Here is a 13,847-nt window from a genome sequence, read left to right as displayed (position 1 = left end):
CCCTTAACCCCAGTGTGCAGAAGTTGTCAAAACGTGTTTTTCAGCACAAATAAACACGTTTTGGCAACTTTGGTCACCAACATGTAAGTTATAGGGCAGGAACAGAACACTTTTCAAAACGTGTTTTTCAGCCCGAAATAAACGCGTTTTCTCAACTCCTGGAATCACAGTGTAACTGACTGGCTCAGAACAGCCCACTGAGTCAGCCCTTAACCCCAGTGTGCAGAAGTTGTCAAAACGTGTTTTTCAGCACAAATAAACACGTTTTGGCAACTTTGGTCAACAACATGTAAGTTATAGGGCAGGTACAGAACACTTTTCAAAACGTGTTTTTCAGCCCGAAATAAACGCGTTTTCTCAACTCTTGGAATCACAGTGTAACTGACTGGCTCAGAAGAGCCCAGAGTCAGCCCTTAACCCCAGTGTGCAGAAGTTGTCAAAACGTGTTTTTCAGCACAAATAAACACGTTTTGGCAACTTTGGTCAACAACATGTAAGTTATAGGGCAGGAACAGAACACTTTTCAAAACGTGTTTTTCAGCCCGAAATAAACGCGTTTTCTCAACTCTTGGAATCACAGTGTAACTGACTGGCTCAGAAGAGCCCACTGAGTCAGCCCTTAACCCCAGTGTGCAGAAGTTGTCAAAACGTGTTTTTCAGCACAAATAAACACGTTTTGGCAACTTTGGTCACCAACATGTAAGTTATAGGGCAGGAACAGAACACTTTTCAAAACGTGTTTTTCAGCCCGAAATAAATGCGTTTTCTCAACTCTTGGAATCACAGTGTAACTGACTGGCTCAGAAGAGCCCACTGAGTCAGCCCTTAACCCCAGTGTGCAGAAGTTGTCAAAACGTGTTTTTCAGCACAAATAAACACGTTTTGGCAACTTTGGTCAACAACATGTAAGTTATAGGGCAGGAACAGAACACTTTTCAAAACGTGTTTTTCAGCCCGAAATAAACGCGTTTTCTCAACCCTTGGAATCACAGTGTAACTGACTGGCTCAGAAGAGCCCACTGAGTCAGCCCTTAACCTCAGTGTGCAGAAGTTGTCAAAACGTGTTTTTCAGCACAAACAAACACGTTTTGGCAACTTTGGTCAACAACATGTAAGTTATAGGGCAGGAACAGAACACTTTTCAAAACGTGTTTTTCAGCCCGAAATAAACGCGTTTTCTCAACTCCTGGAATCACAGTGTAACTGACTGGCTCAGAAGAGCCCAATGAGTCAGCCCTTAACCCCAGTGTGCAGAAGTTGTCAAAACGTGTTTTTCAGCACAAATAAACACGTTTTGGCAACTTTGGTCAACAACATGTAAGTTATAGGGCAGGAACAGAACACTTTTCAAAACGTGTTTTTCAGCCCGAAATAAACGCGTTTTCTCAACTCCTGGAATCACAGTGTAACTGACTGGCTCAGAAGAGCCCACTGAGTCAGCCCTTAACCCCAGTGTGCAGAAGTTGTCAAAACGTGTTTTTAAGCACAAATAAACACGTTTTGGCAACTTTGGTCACCAACATGTAAGTTATAGGGCAGGAACAGAACACTTTTCAAAACGTGTTTTTCAGCCCGAAATAAACGCGTTTTCTCAACTCCTGGAATCACAGTGTAACTGACTGGCTCAGAAGAGCCCACTGAGTCAGCCCTTAACCCCAGTGTGCAGAAGTTGTCAAAACGTGTTTTTCAGCACAAATAAACACGTTTTGGCAACTTTGGTCAACAACATGTAAGTTATAGGGCAGGAACAGAACACTTTTCAAAACGTGTTTTTCAGCCCGAAATAAACGCGTTTTCTCAACTCTTGGAATCACAGTGTAACTGACTGGCTCAGAAGAGCCCACTGAGTCAGCCCTTAACCCCAGTGTGCAGAAGTTGTCAAAACGTGTTTTTCAGCACAAATAAACACGTTTTGGCAACTTTGGTCACCAACATGTAAGTTATAGGGCAGGAACAGAACACTTTTCAAAACGTGTTTTTCAGCCCGAAATAAACGCGTTTTCTCAACTCCTGGAATCACAGTGTAACTGACTGGCTCAGAAGAGCCCACTGAGTCAGCCCTTAACCCCAGTGTGCAGAAGTTGTCAAAACGTGTTTTTCAGCACAAATAAACACGTTTTGGCAACTTTGGTCAACAACATGTAAGTTATAGGGCAGGAACAGAACACTTTTCAAAACGTGTTTTTCAGCCCGAAATAAACGCGTTTTCTCAACTCTTGGAATCACAGTGTAACTGACTGGCTCAGAAGAGCCCAGAGTCAGCCCTTAACCCCAGTGTGCAGAAGTTGTCAAAACGTGTTTTTCAGCACAAATAAACACGTTTTGGCAACTTTGGTCAACAACATGTAAGTTATAGGGCAGGAACAGAACACTTTTCAAAACGTGTTTTTCAGCCCGAAATAAACGCGTTTTCTCAACTCTTGGAATCACAGTGTAACTGACTGGCTCAGAAGAGCCCACTGAGTCAGCCCTTAACCCCAGTGTGCAGAAGTTGTCAAAACGTGTTTTTCAGCACAAATAAACACGTTTTGGCAACTTTGGTCACCAACATGTAAGTTATAGGGCAGGAACAGAACACTTTTCAAAACGTGTTTTTCAGCCCGAAATAAATGCGTTTTCTCAACTCTTGGAATCACAGTGTAACTGACTGGCTCAGAAGAGCCCACTGAGTCAGCCCTTAACCCCAGTGTGCAGAAGTTGTCAAAACGTGTTTTTCAGCACAAATAAACACGTTTTGGCAACTTTGGTCAACAACATGTAAGTTATAGGGCAGGAACAGAACACTTTTCAAAACGTGTTTTTCAGCCCGAAATAAACGCGTTTTCTCAACCCTTGGAATCACAGTGTAACTGACTGGCTCAGAAGAGCCCACTGAGTCAGCCCTTAACCCCAGTGTGCAGAAGTTGTCAAAACGTGTTTTTAAACACAAATAAACACGTTTTGGCAACTTTGGTCACCAACATGTAAGTTATAGGGCAGGAACAGAACACTTTTCAAAACGTGTTTTTCAGCCCGAAATAAACGCGTTTTCTCAACTCCTGGAATCACAGTGTAACTGACTGGCTCAGAAGAGCCCACTGAGTCAGCCCTTAACCCCAGTGTGCAGAAGTTGTCAAAACGTGTTTTTAAGCACAAATAAACACGTTTTGGCAACTTTGGTCACCAACATGTAAGTTATAGGGCAGGAACAGAACACTTTTCAAAACGTGTTTTTCAGCCCGAAATAAACGCGTTTTCTCAACTCCTGGAATCACAGTGTAACTGACTGGCTCAGAAGAGCCCACTGAGTCAGCCCTTAACCCCAGTGTGCAGAAGTTGTCAAAACATGTTTTTAAGCACAAATAAACACGTTTTGGCAACTTTGGTCAACAACATGTAAGTTATAGGGCAGGAACAGAACACTTTTCAAAACGTGTTTTTCAGCCCGAAATAAACGCGTTTTCTCAACTCCTGGAATCACAGTGTAACTGACTGGCTCAGAAGAGCCCACTGAGTCAGCCCTTAACCCCAGTGTGCAGAAGTTGTCAAAACGTGTTTTTCAGCACAAATAAACACGTTTTGGCAACTTTGGTCAACAACATGTAAGTTACAGGGCAGGAACAGAACACTTTTCAAAACGTGTTTTTCAGCCCGAAATAAACGCGTTTTCTCAACTCCTGGAATCACAGTGTAACTGACTGGCTCAGAAGAGCCCACTGAGTCAGCCCTTAACCTCAGTGTGCAGAAGTTGTCAAAACGTGTTTTTCAGCCCAAATAAACACGTTTTGGCAACTTTGGTCAACAACATGTAAGTTATAGGGCAGGAACAGAACACTTTTCAAAACGTGTTTTTCAGCCCGAAATAAACGCGTTTTCTCAACTCCTGGAATCACAGTGTAACTGACTGGCTCAGAAGAGCCCACTGAGTCAGCCCTTAACCCCAGTGTGCAGAAGTTGTCAAAACGTGTTTTTCAGCACAAATAAACACGTTTTGGCAACTTTGGTCACCAACATGTAAGTTATAGGGTAGGAACAGAACACTTTTCAAAACGTGTTTTTCAGCCCGAAATAAACACGTTTTCTCAACATTTTGAATCACAGTGTAACTGACTGGCTCAGAAGAGCCCACTGAGTCAGCCCTTAACCCCAGTGTGCAGAAGTTGTCAAAACGTGTTTTTAAGCACAAATAAACACGTTTTGGCAACTTTGGTCACCAACATGTAAGTTATAGGGCAGGAACAGAACACTTTTCAAAACGTGTTTTTCAGCCCGAAATAAACGCGTTTTCTCAACTCCTGGAATCACAGTGTAACTGACTGGCTCAGAAGAGCCCACTGAGTCAGCCCTTAACCCCAGTGTGCAGAAGTTGTCAAAACGTGTTTTTCAGCCCAAATAAACACGTTTTGGCAACTTTGGTCAACAACATGTAAGTTATAGGGCAGGAACAGAACACTTTTCAAAACGTGTTTTTCAGCCCGAAATAAACGCGTTTTCTCAACTCCTGGAATCACAGTGTAACTGACTGGCTCAGAAGAGCCCACTGAGTCAGCCCTTAACCCCAGTGTGCAGAAGTTGTCAAAACGTGTTTTTCAGCACAAATAAACACGTTTTGGCAACTTTGGTCAACAACATGTAAGTTATAGGGCAGGAACAGAACACTTTTCAAAACGTGTTTTTCAGCCCGAAATAAACGCGTTTTCTCAACTCCTGGAATCACAGTGTTACTGACTGGCTCAGAAGAGCCCAATGAGTCAGCCCTTAACCCCAGTGTGCAGAAGTTGTCAAAACGTGTTTTTCAGCACAAATAAACACGTTTTGGCAACTTTGGTCAACAACATGTAAGTTATAGGGCAGGAACAGAACACTTTTCAAAACGTGTTTTTCAGCCCGAAATAAACGCGTTTTCTCAACTCCTGGAATCACAGTGTAACTGACTGGCTCAGAAGAGCCCACTGAGTCAGCCCTTAACCCCAGTGTGCAGAAGTTGTCAAAACGTGTTTTTAAGCACAAATAAACACGTTTTGGCAACTTTGGTCACCAACATGTAAGTTATAGGGCAGGAACAGAACACTTTTCAAAACGTGTTTTTCAGCCCGAAATAAACGCGTTTTCTCAACTCCTGGAATCACAGTGTAACTGACTGGCTCAGAAGAGCCCACTGAGTCAGCCCTTAACCCCATTGTGCAGAAGTTGTCAAAACGTTTTTTTCAGCACAAATAAACACGTTTTGGCAACTTTGGTCAACAACATGTAAGTTATAGGGCAGGAAGAACACTTTTCAAAACGTGTTTTTCAGCCCGAAATAAACGCGTTTTCTCAACTCTTGGAATCACAGTGTAACTGACTGGCTCAGAAGAGCCCACTGAGTCAGCCCTTAACCCCAGTGTGCAGAAGTTGTCAAAACGTGTTTTTCAGCACAAATAAACACGTTTTGGCAACTTTGGTCAACAACATGTAAGTTATAGGGCAGGAACAGAACACTTTTCAAAACGTGTTTTTCAGCCCGAAATAAACGCGTTTTCTCAACCCTTGGAATCACAGTGTAACTGACTGGCTCAGAAGAGCCCACTGAGTCAGCCCTTAACCCCAGTGTGCAGAAGTTGTCAAAACGTGTTTTTAAGCACAAATAAACACGTTTTGGCAACTTTGGTCACCAACATGTAAGTTATAGGGCAGGAACAGAACACTTTTCAAAACGTGTTTTTCAGCCCGAAATAAACGCGTTTTCTCAACTCCTGGAATCACAGTGTAACTGACTGGCTCAGAAGAGCCCACTGAGTCAGCCCTTAACCCCAGTGTGCAGAAGTTGTCAAAACGTGTTTTTAAGCACAAATAAACACGTTTTGGCAACTTTGGTCACCAACATGTAAGTTATAGGGCAGGAACAGAACACTTTTCAAAACGTGTTTTTCAGCCCGAAATAAACGCGTTTTCTCAACTCCTGGAATCACAGTGTAACTGACTGGCTCAGAAGAGCCCACTGAGTCAGCCCTTAACCCCAGTGTGCAGAAGTTGTCAAAACGTGTTTTTCAGCACAAATAAACACGTTTTGGCAACTTTGGTCAACAACATGTAAGTTACAGGGCAGGAACAGAACACTTTTCAAAACGTGTTTTTCAGCCCGAAATAAACGCGTTTTCTCAACTCCTGGAATCACAGTGTAACTGACTGGCTCAGAAGAGCCCACTGAGTCAGCCCTTAACCCCAGTGTGCAGAAGTTGTCAAAACGTGTTTTTCAGCCCAAATAAACACGTTTTGGCAACTTTGGTCAACAACATGTAAGTTATAGGGCAGGAACAGAACACTTTTCAAAACGTGTTTTTCAGCCCGAAATAAACGCGTTTTCTCAACCCTTGGAATCACAGTGTAACTGACTGGCTCAGAAGAGCCCACTGAGTCAGCCCTTAACCCCATTGTGCAGAAGTTGTCAAAACGTGTTTTTCAGCACAAATAAACACGTTTTGGCAACTTTGGTCACCAACATGTAAGTTATAGGGCAGGAACAGAACACTTTTCAAAACGTGTTTTTCAGCCCGAAATAAACGCGTTTTCTCAACTCCTGGAATCACAGTGTAACTGACTGGCTCAGAAGAGCCCACTGAGTCAGCCCTTAACCCCAGTGTGCAGAAGTTGTCAAAACGTGTTTTTCAGCACAAATAAACACGTTTTGGCAACTTTGGTCACCAACATGTAAGTTATAGGGCAGGAACAGAACACTTTTCAAAACGTGTTTTTCAGCCCGAAATAAACGCGTTTTCTCAACTCCTGGAATCACAGTGTAACTGACTGGCTCAGAACAGCCCACTGAGTCAGCCCTTAACCCCAGTGTGCAGAAGTTGTCAAAACGTGTTTTTCAGCACAAATAAACACGTTTTGGCAACTTTGGTCAACAACATGTAAGTTATAGGGCAGGTACAGAACACTTTTCAAAACGTGTTTTTCAGCCCGAAATAAACGCGTTTTCTCAACTCTTGGAATCACAGTGTAACTGACTGGCTCAGAAGAGCCCAGAGTCAGCCCTTAACCCCAGTGTGCAGAAGTTGTCAAAACGTGTTTTAAAGTACAAATAAACACGTTTTGGCAACTTTGGTCAACAACATGTAAGTTATAGGGCAGGAACAGAACACTTTTCAAAACGTGTTTTTCAGCCCGAAATAAACGCGTTTTCTCAACTCTTGGAATCACAGTGTAACTGACTGGCTCAGAAGAGCCCACTGAGTCAGCCCTTAACCCCAGTGTGCAGAAGTTGTCAAAACGTGTTTTTCAGCACAAATAAACACGTTTTGGCAACTTTGGTCACCAACATGTAAGTTATAGGGCAGGAACAGAACACTTTTCAAAACGTGTTTTTCAGCCCGAAATAAATGCGTTTTCTCAACTCTTGGAATCACAGTGTAACTGACTGGCTCAGAAGAGCCCACTGAGTCAGCCCTTAACCCCAGTGTGCAGAAGTTGTCAAAACGTGTTTTTCAGCACAAATAAACACGTTTTGGCAACTTTGGTCAACAACATGTAAGTTATAGGGCAGGAACAGAACACTTTTCAAAACGTGTTTTTCAGCCCGAAATAAACGCGTTTTCTCAACCCTTGGAATCACAGTGTAACTGACTGGCTCAGAAGAGCCCACTGAGTCAGCCCTTAACCCCAGTGTGCAGAAGTTGTCAAAACGTGTTTTTAAGCACAAATAAACACGTTTTGGCAACTTTGGTCACCAACATGTAAGTTATAGGGCAGGAACAGAACACTTTTCAAAACGTGTTTTTCAGCCCGAAATAAACGCGTTTTCTCAACTCCTGGAATCACAGTGTAACTGACTGGCTCAGAAGAGCCCACTGAGTCAGCCCTTAACCCCAGTGTGCAGAAGTTGTCAAAACGTGTTTTTAAGCACAAATAAACACGTTTTGGCAACTTTGGTCACCAACATGTAAGTTATAGGGCAGGAACAGAACACTTTTCAAAACGTGTTTTTCAGCCCGAAATAAACGCGTTTTCTCAACTCCTGGAATCACAGTGTAACTGACTGGCTCAGAAGAGCCCACTGAGTCAGCCCTTAACCCCAGTGTGCAGAAGTTGTCAAAACGTGTTTTTCAGCACAAATAAACACGTTTTGGCAACTTTGGTCAACAACATGTAAGTTACAGGGCAGGAACAGAACACTTTTCAAAACGTGTTTTTCAGCCCGAAATAAACGCGTTTTCTCAACTCCTGGAATCACAGTGTAACTGACTGGCTCAGAAGAGCCCACTGAGTCAGCCCTTAACCCCAGTGTGCAGAAGTTGTCAAAACGTGTTTTTCAGCCCAAATAAACACGTTTTTGCAACTTTGGTCAACAACATGTAAGTTATAGGGCAGGAACAGAACACTTTTCAAAACGTGTTTTTCAGCCCGAAATAAACGCGTTTTCTCAACCCTTGGAATCACAGTGTAACTGACTGGCTCAGAAGAGCCCACTGAGTCAGCCCTTAACCCCAGTGTGCAGAAGTTGTCAAAACGTGTTTTTCAGCACAAATAAACACGTTTTGGCAACTTTGGTCACCAACATGTAAGTTATAGGGTAGGAACAGAACACTTTTCAAAACGTGTTTTTCAGCCCGAAATAAACACGTTTTCTCAACCCTTTGAATCACAGTGTAACTGACTGGCTCAGAAGAGCCCACTGAGTCAGCCCTTAACCCCAGTGTGCAGAAGTTGTCAAAACGTGTTTTTAAGCACAAATAAACACGTTTTGACAACTTTGGTCACCAACATGTAAGTTATAGGGCAGGAACAGAACACTTTTCAAAACGTGTTTTTCAGCCCGAAATAAACGCGTTTTCTCAACTCCTGGAATCACAGTGTAACTGACTGGCTCAGAAGAGCCCACTGAGTCAGCCCTTAACCCCAGTGTGCAGAAGTTGTCAAAACGTGTTTTTCAGCCCAAATAAACACGTTTTGGCAACTTTGGTCAACAACATGTAAGTTATAGGGCAGGAACAGAACACTTTTCAAAACGTGTTTTTCAGCCCGAAATAAACGCGTTTTCTCAACTCCTGGAATCACAGTGTAACTGACTGGCTCAGAAGAGCCCACTGAGTCAGCCCTTAACCCCAGTGTGCAGAAGTTGTCAAAACGTGTTTTTCAGCACAAATAAACACGTTTTGGCAACTTTGGTCACCAACATGTAAGTTATAGGGCAGGAACAGAACACTTTTCAAAACGTGTTTTTCAGCCCGAAATAAACGCGTTTTCTCAACTCCTGGAATCACAGTGTAACTGACTGGCTCAGAAGAGCCCACTGAGTCAGCCCTTAACCCCAGTGTGCAGAAGTTGTCAAAACGTGTTTTTAAGCACAAATAAACACGTTTTGGCAACTTTGGTCACCAACATGTAAGTTATAGGGCAGGAACAGAACACTTTTCAAAACGTGTTTTTCAGCCCGAAATAAACGCGTTTTCTCAACTCCTGGAATCACAGTGTAACTGACTGGCTCAGAAGAGCCCACTGAGTCAGCCCTTAACCCCAGTGTGCAGAAGTTGTCAAAACGTGTTTTTAAGCACAAATAAACACGTTTTGGCAACTTTGGTCACCAACATGTAAGTTATAGGGCAGGAACAGAACACTTTTCAAAACGTGTTTTTCAGCCCGAAATAAACGCGTTTTCTCAACTCCTGGAATCACAGTGTAACTGACTGGCTCAGAAGAGCCCACTGAGTCAGCCCTTAACCCCAGTGTGCAGAAGTTGTCAAAACGTGTTTTTCAGCACAAATAAACACGTTTTGGCAACTTTGGTCAACAACATGTAAGTTACAGGGCAGGAACAGAACACTTTTCAAAACGTGTTTTTCAGCCCGAAATAAACGCGTTTTCTCAACTCCTGGAATCACAGTGTAACTGACTGGCTCAGAAGAGCCCACTGAGTCAGCCCTTAACCCCAGTGTGCAGAAGTTGTCAAAACGTGTTTTTCAGCCCAAATAAACACGTTTTGGCAACTTTGGTCAACAACATGTAAGTTATAGGGCAGGAACAGAACACTTTTCAAAACGTGTTTTTCAGCCCGAAATAAACGCGTTTTCTCAACCCTTGGAATCACAGTGTAACTGACTGGCTCAGAAGAGCCCACTGAGTCAGCCCTTAACCCCATTGTGCAGAAGTTGTCAAAACGTGTTTTTCAGCACAAATAAACACGTTTTGGCAACTTTGGTCACCAACATGTAAGTTATAGGGCAGGAACAGAACACTTTTCAAAACGTGTTTTTCAGCCCGAAATAAACGCGTTTTCTCAACTCTTGGAATCACAGTGTAACTGACTGGCTCAGAAGAGCCCACTGAGTCAGCCCTTAACCCCAGTGTGCAGAAGTTGTCAAAACATGTTTTTAAGCACAAATAAACACGTTTTGGCAACTTTGGTCAACAACATGTAAGTTATAGGGCAGGAACAGAACACTTTTCAAAACGTGTTTTTCAGCGCGAAATAAACGCGTTTTCTCAACTCCTGGAATCACAGTGTAACTGACTGGCTCAGAAGAGCCCACTGAGTCAGCCCTTAACCCCAGTGTGCAGAAGTTGTCAAAACGTGTTTTTCAGCACAAATAAACACGTTTTGGCAACTTTGGTCAACAACATGTAAGTTACAGGGCAGGAACAGAACACTTTTCAAAACGTGTTTTTCAGCCCGAAATAAACGCGTTTTCTCAACTCCTGGAATCACAGTGTAACTGACTGGCTCAGAAGAGCCCACTGAGTCAGCCCTTAACCCCAGTGTGCAGAAGTTGTCAAAACGTGTTTTTCAGCCCAAATAAACACGTTTTGGCAACTTTGGTCAACAACATGTAAGTTATAGGGCAGGAACAGAACACTTTTCAAAACGTGTTTTTCAGCCCGAAATAAACGCGTTTTCTCAACCCTTGGAATCACAGTGTAACTGACTGGCTCAGAAGAGCCCACTGAGTCAGCCCTTAACCCCAGTGTGCAGAAGTTGTCAAAACGTGTTTTTCAGCACAAATAAACACGTTTTGGCAACTTTGGTCACCAACATGTAAGTTATAGGGTAGGAACAGAACACTTTTCAAAACGTGTTTTTCAGCCCGAAATAAACACGTTTTCTCAACCCTTTGAATCACAGTGTAACTGACTGGCTCAGAAGAGCCCACTGAGTCAGCCCTTAACCCCAGTGTGCAGAAGTTGTCAAAACGTGTTTTTAAGCACAAATAAACACGTTTTGGCAACTTTGGTCACCAACATGTAAGTTATAGGGCAGGAACAGAACACTTTTCAAAACGTGTTTTTCAGCCCGAAATAAACGCGTTTTCTCAACTCCTGGAATCACAGTGTAACTGACTGGCTCAGAAGAGCCCACTGAGTCAGCCCTTAACCCCAGTGTGCAGAAGTTGTCAAAACGTGTTTTTCAGCCCAAATAAACACGTTTTGGCAACTTTGGTCAACAACATGTAAGTTATAGGGCAGGAACAGAACACTTTTCAAAACGTGTTTTTCAGCCCGAAATAAACGCGTTTTCTCAACTCCTGGAATCACAGTGTAACTGACTGGCTCAGAAGAGCCCACTGAGTCAGCCCTTAACCCCAGTGTGCAGAAGTTGTCAAAACGTGTTTTTCAGCACAAATAAACACGTTTTGGCAACTTTGGTCACCAACATGTAAGTTATAGGGCAGGAACAGAACACTTTTCAAAACGTGTTTTTCAGCCCGAAATAAACGCGTTTTCTCAACTCCTGGAATCACAGTGTAACTGACTGGCTCAGAAGAGCCCACTGAGTCAGCCCTTAACCCCAGTGTGCAGAAGTTGTCAAAACGTGTTTTTAAGCACAAATAAACACGTTTTGGCAACTTTGGTCACCAACATGTAAGTTATAGGGCAGGAACAGAACACTTTTCAAAACGTGTTTTTCAGCCCGAAATAAACGCGTTTTCTCAACTCCTGGAATCACAGTGTAACTGACTGGCTCAGAAGAGCCCACTGAGTCAGCCCTTAACCCCAGTGTGCAGAAGTTGTCAAAACGTGTTTTTCAGCACAAATAAACACGTTTTGGCAACTTTGGTCACCAACATGTAAGTTATAGGGCAGGAACAGAACACTTTTCAAAACGTGTTTTTCAGCCCGAAATAAACGCGTTTTCTCAACTCCTGGAATCACAGTGTAACTGACTGGCTCAGAAGAGCCCACTGAGTCAGCCCTTAACCCCAGTGTGCAGAAGTTGTCAAAACGTGTTTTTCAGCACAAATAAACACGTTTTGGCAACTTTGGTCACCAACATGTAAGTTATAGGGCAGGAACAGAACACTTTTCAAAACGTGTTTTTCAGCCCGAAATAAACGCGTTTTCTCAACCCTTGGAATCACAGTGTAACTGACTGGCTCAGAAGAGCCCACTGAGTCAGCCCTTAACCCCAGTGTGCAGAAGTTGTCAAAACGTGTTTTTCAGCACAAATAAACACGTTTTGGCAACTTTGGTCAACAACATGTAAGTTATAGGGCAGGAACAGAACACTTTTCAAAACGTGTTTTTCAGCCCGAAATAAACGCGTTTTCTCAACTCTTGGAATCACAGTGTAACTGACTGGCTCAGAAGAGCCCACTGATTCAGCCCTTAACCCCAGTGTGCAGAAGTTGTCAAAACGTGTTTTTCAGCACAAATAAACACGTTTTGGCAACTTTGGTCACCAACATGTAAGTTATAGGGCAGGAACAGAACACTTTTCAAAACGTGTTTTTCAGCCCGAAATAAACGCGTTTTCTCAACTCCTGGAATCACAGTGTAACTGACTGGCTCAGAAGAGCCCACTGAGTCAGCCCTTAACCCCAGTGTGCAGAAGTTGTCAAAACGTGTTTTTCAGCACAAATAAACACGTTTTGGCAACTTTGGTCAACAACATGTAAGTTATAGGGCAGGAACAGAACACTTTTCAAAACGTGTTTTTCAGCCCGAAATAAACGCGTTTTCTCAACCCTTGGAATCACAGTGTAACTGACTGGCTCAGAAGAGCCCACTGAGTCAGCCCTTAACCCCAGTGTGCAGAAGTTGTCAAAACGTGTTTTTAAGCACAAATAAACACGTTTTGGCAACTTTGGTCACCAACATGTAAGTTATAGGGCAGGAACAGAACACTTTTCAAAACGTGTTTTTCAGCCCGAAATAAACGCGTTTTCTCAACTCCTGGAATCACAGTGTAACTGACTGGCTCAGAAGAGCCCACTGAGTCAGCCCTTAACCCCAGAGTGCAGAAGTTGTCAAAACGTGTTTTTCAGCACAAATAAACACGTTTTGGCAACTTTGGTCAACAACATGTAAGTTATAGGGCAGGAACAGAACACTTTTCAAAACGTGTTTTTCAGCCCGAAATAAACGCGTTTTCTCAACCCTTGGAATCACAGTGTAACTGACTGGCTCAGAAGAGCCCAATGAGTCAGCCCTTAACCCCAGTGTGCAGAAGTTGTCAAAACGTGTTTTTCAGCACAAATAAACACGTTTTGGCAACTTTGGTCACCAACATGTAAGTTATAGGGCAGGAACAGAACACTTTTCAAAACGTGTTTTTCAGCCCGAAATAAACGCGTTTTCTCAACTCCTGGAATCACAGTGTAACTGACTGGCTCAGAAGAGCCCACTGAGTCAGCCCTTAACCCCAGTGTGCAGAAGTTGTCAAAACGTGTTTTTCAGCACAAATAAACACGTTTTGGCAACTTTGGTCAACAACATGTAAGTTACAGGGCAGGAACAGAACACTTTTCAAAACGTGTTTTTCAGCCCGAAATAAACGCGTTTTCTCAACTCCTGGAATCACAGTGTAACTGACTGGCTCAGAAGAGCCCACTGAGTCAGCCCTTAACCCCAGTGTGCAGAAGTTGTCAAAACGTGTTTTTCAGCCCAAATAA

The sequence above is a fragment of the Lepisosteus platostomus genome, chromosome 10 (assembly GCF_059453375.1).
Source record: "Lepisosteus platostomus isolate fLepPlt1 chromosome 10, fLepPlt1.hap1, whole genome shotgun sequence".
Lineage (NCBI taxonomy): Eukaryota > Metazoa > Chordata > Actinopteri > Semionotiformes > Lepisosteidae > Lepisosteus > Lepisosteus platostomus.
This window is presented reverse-complemented; position numbering follows the sequence as displayed.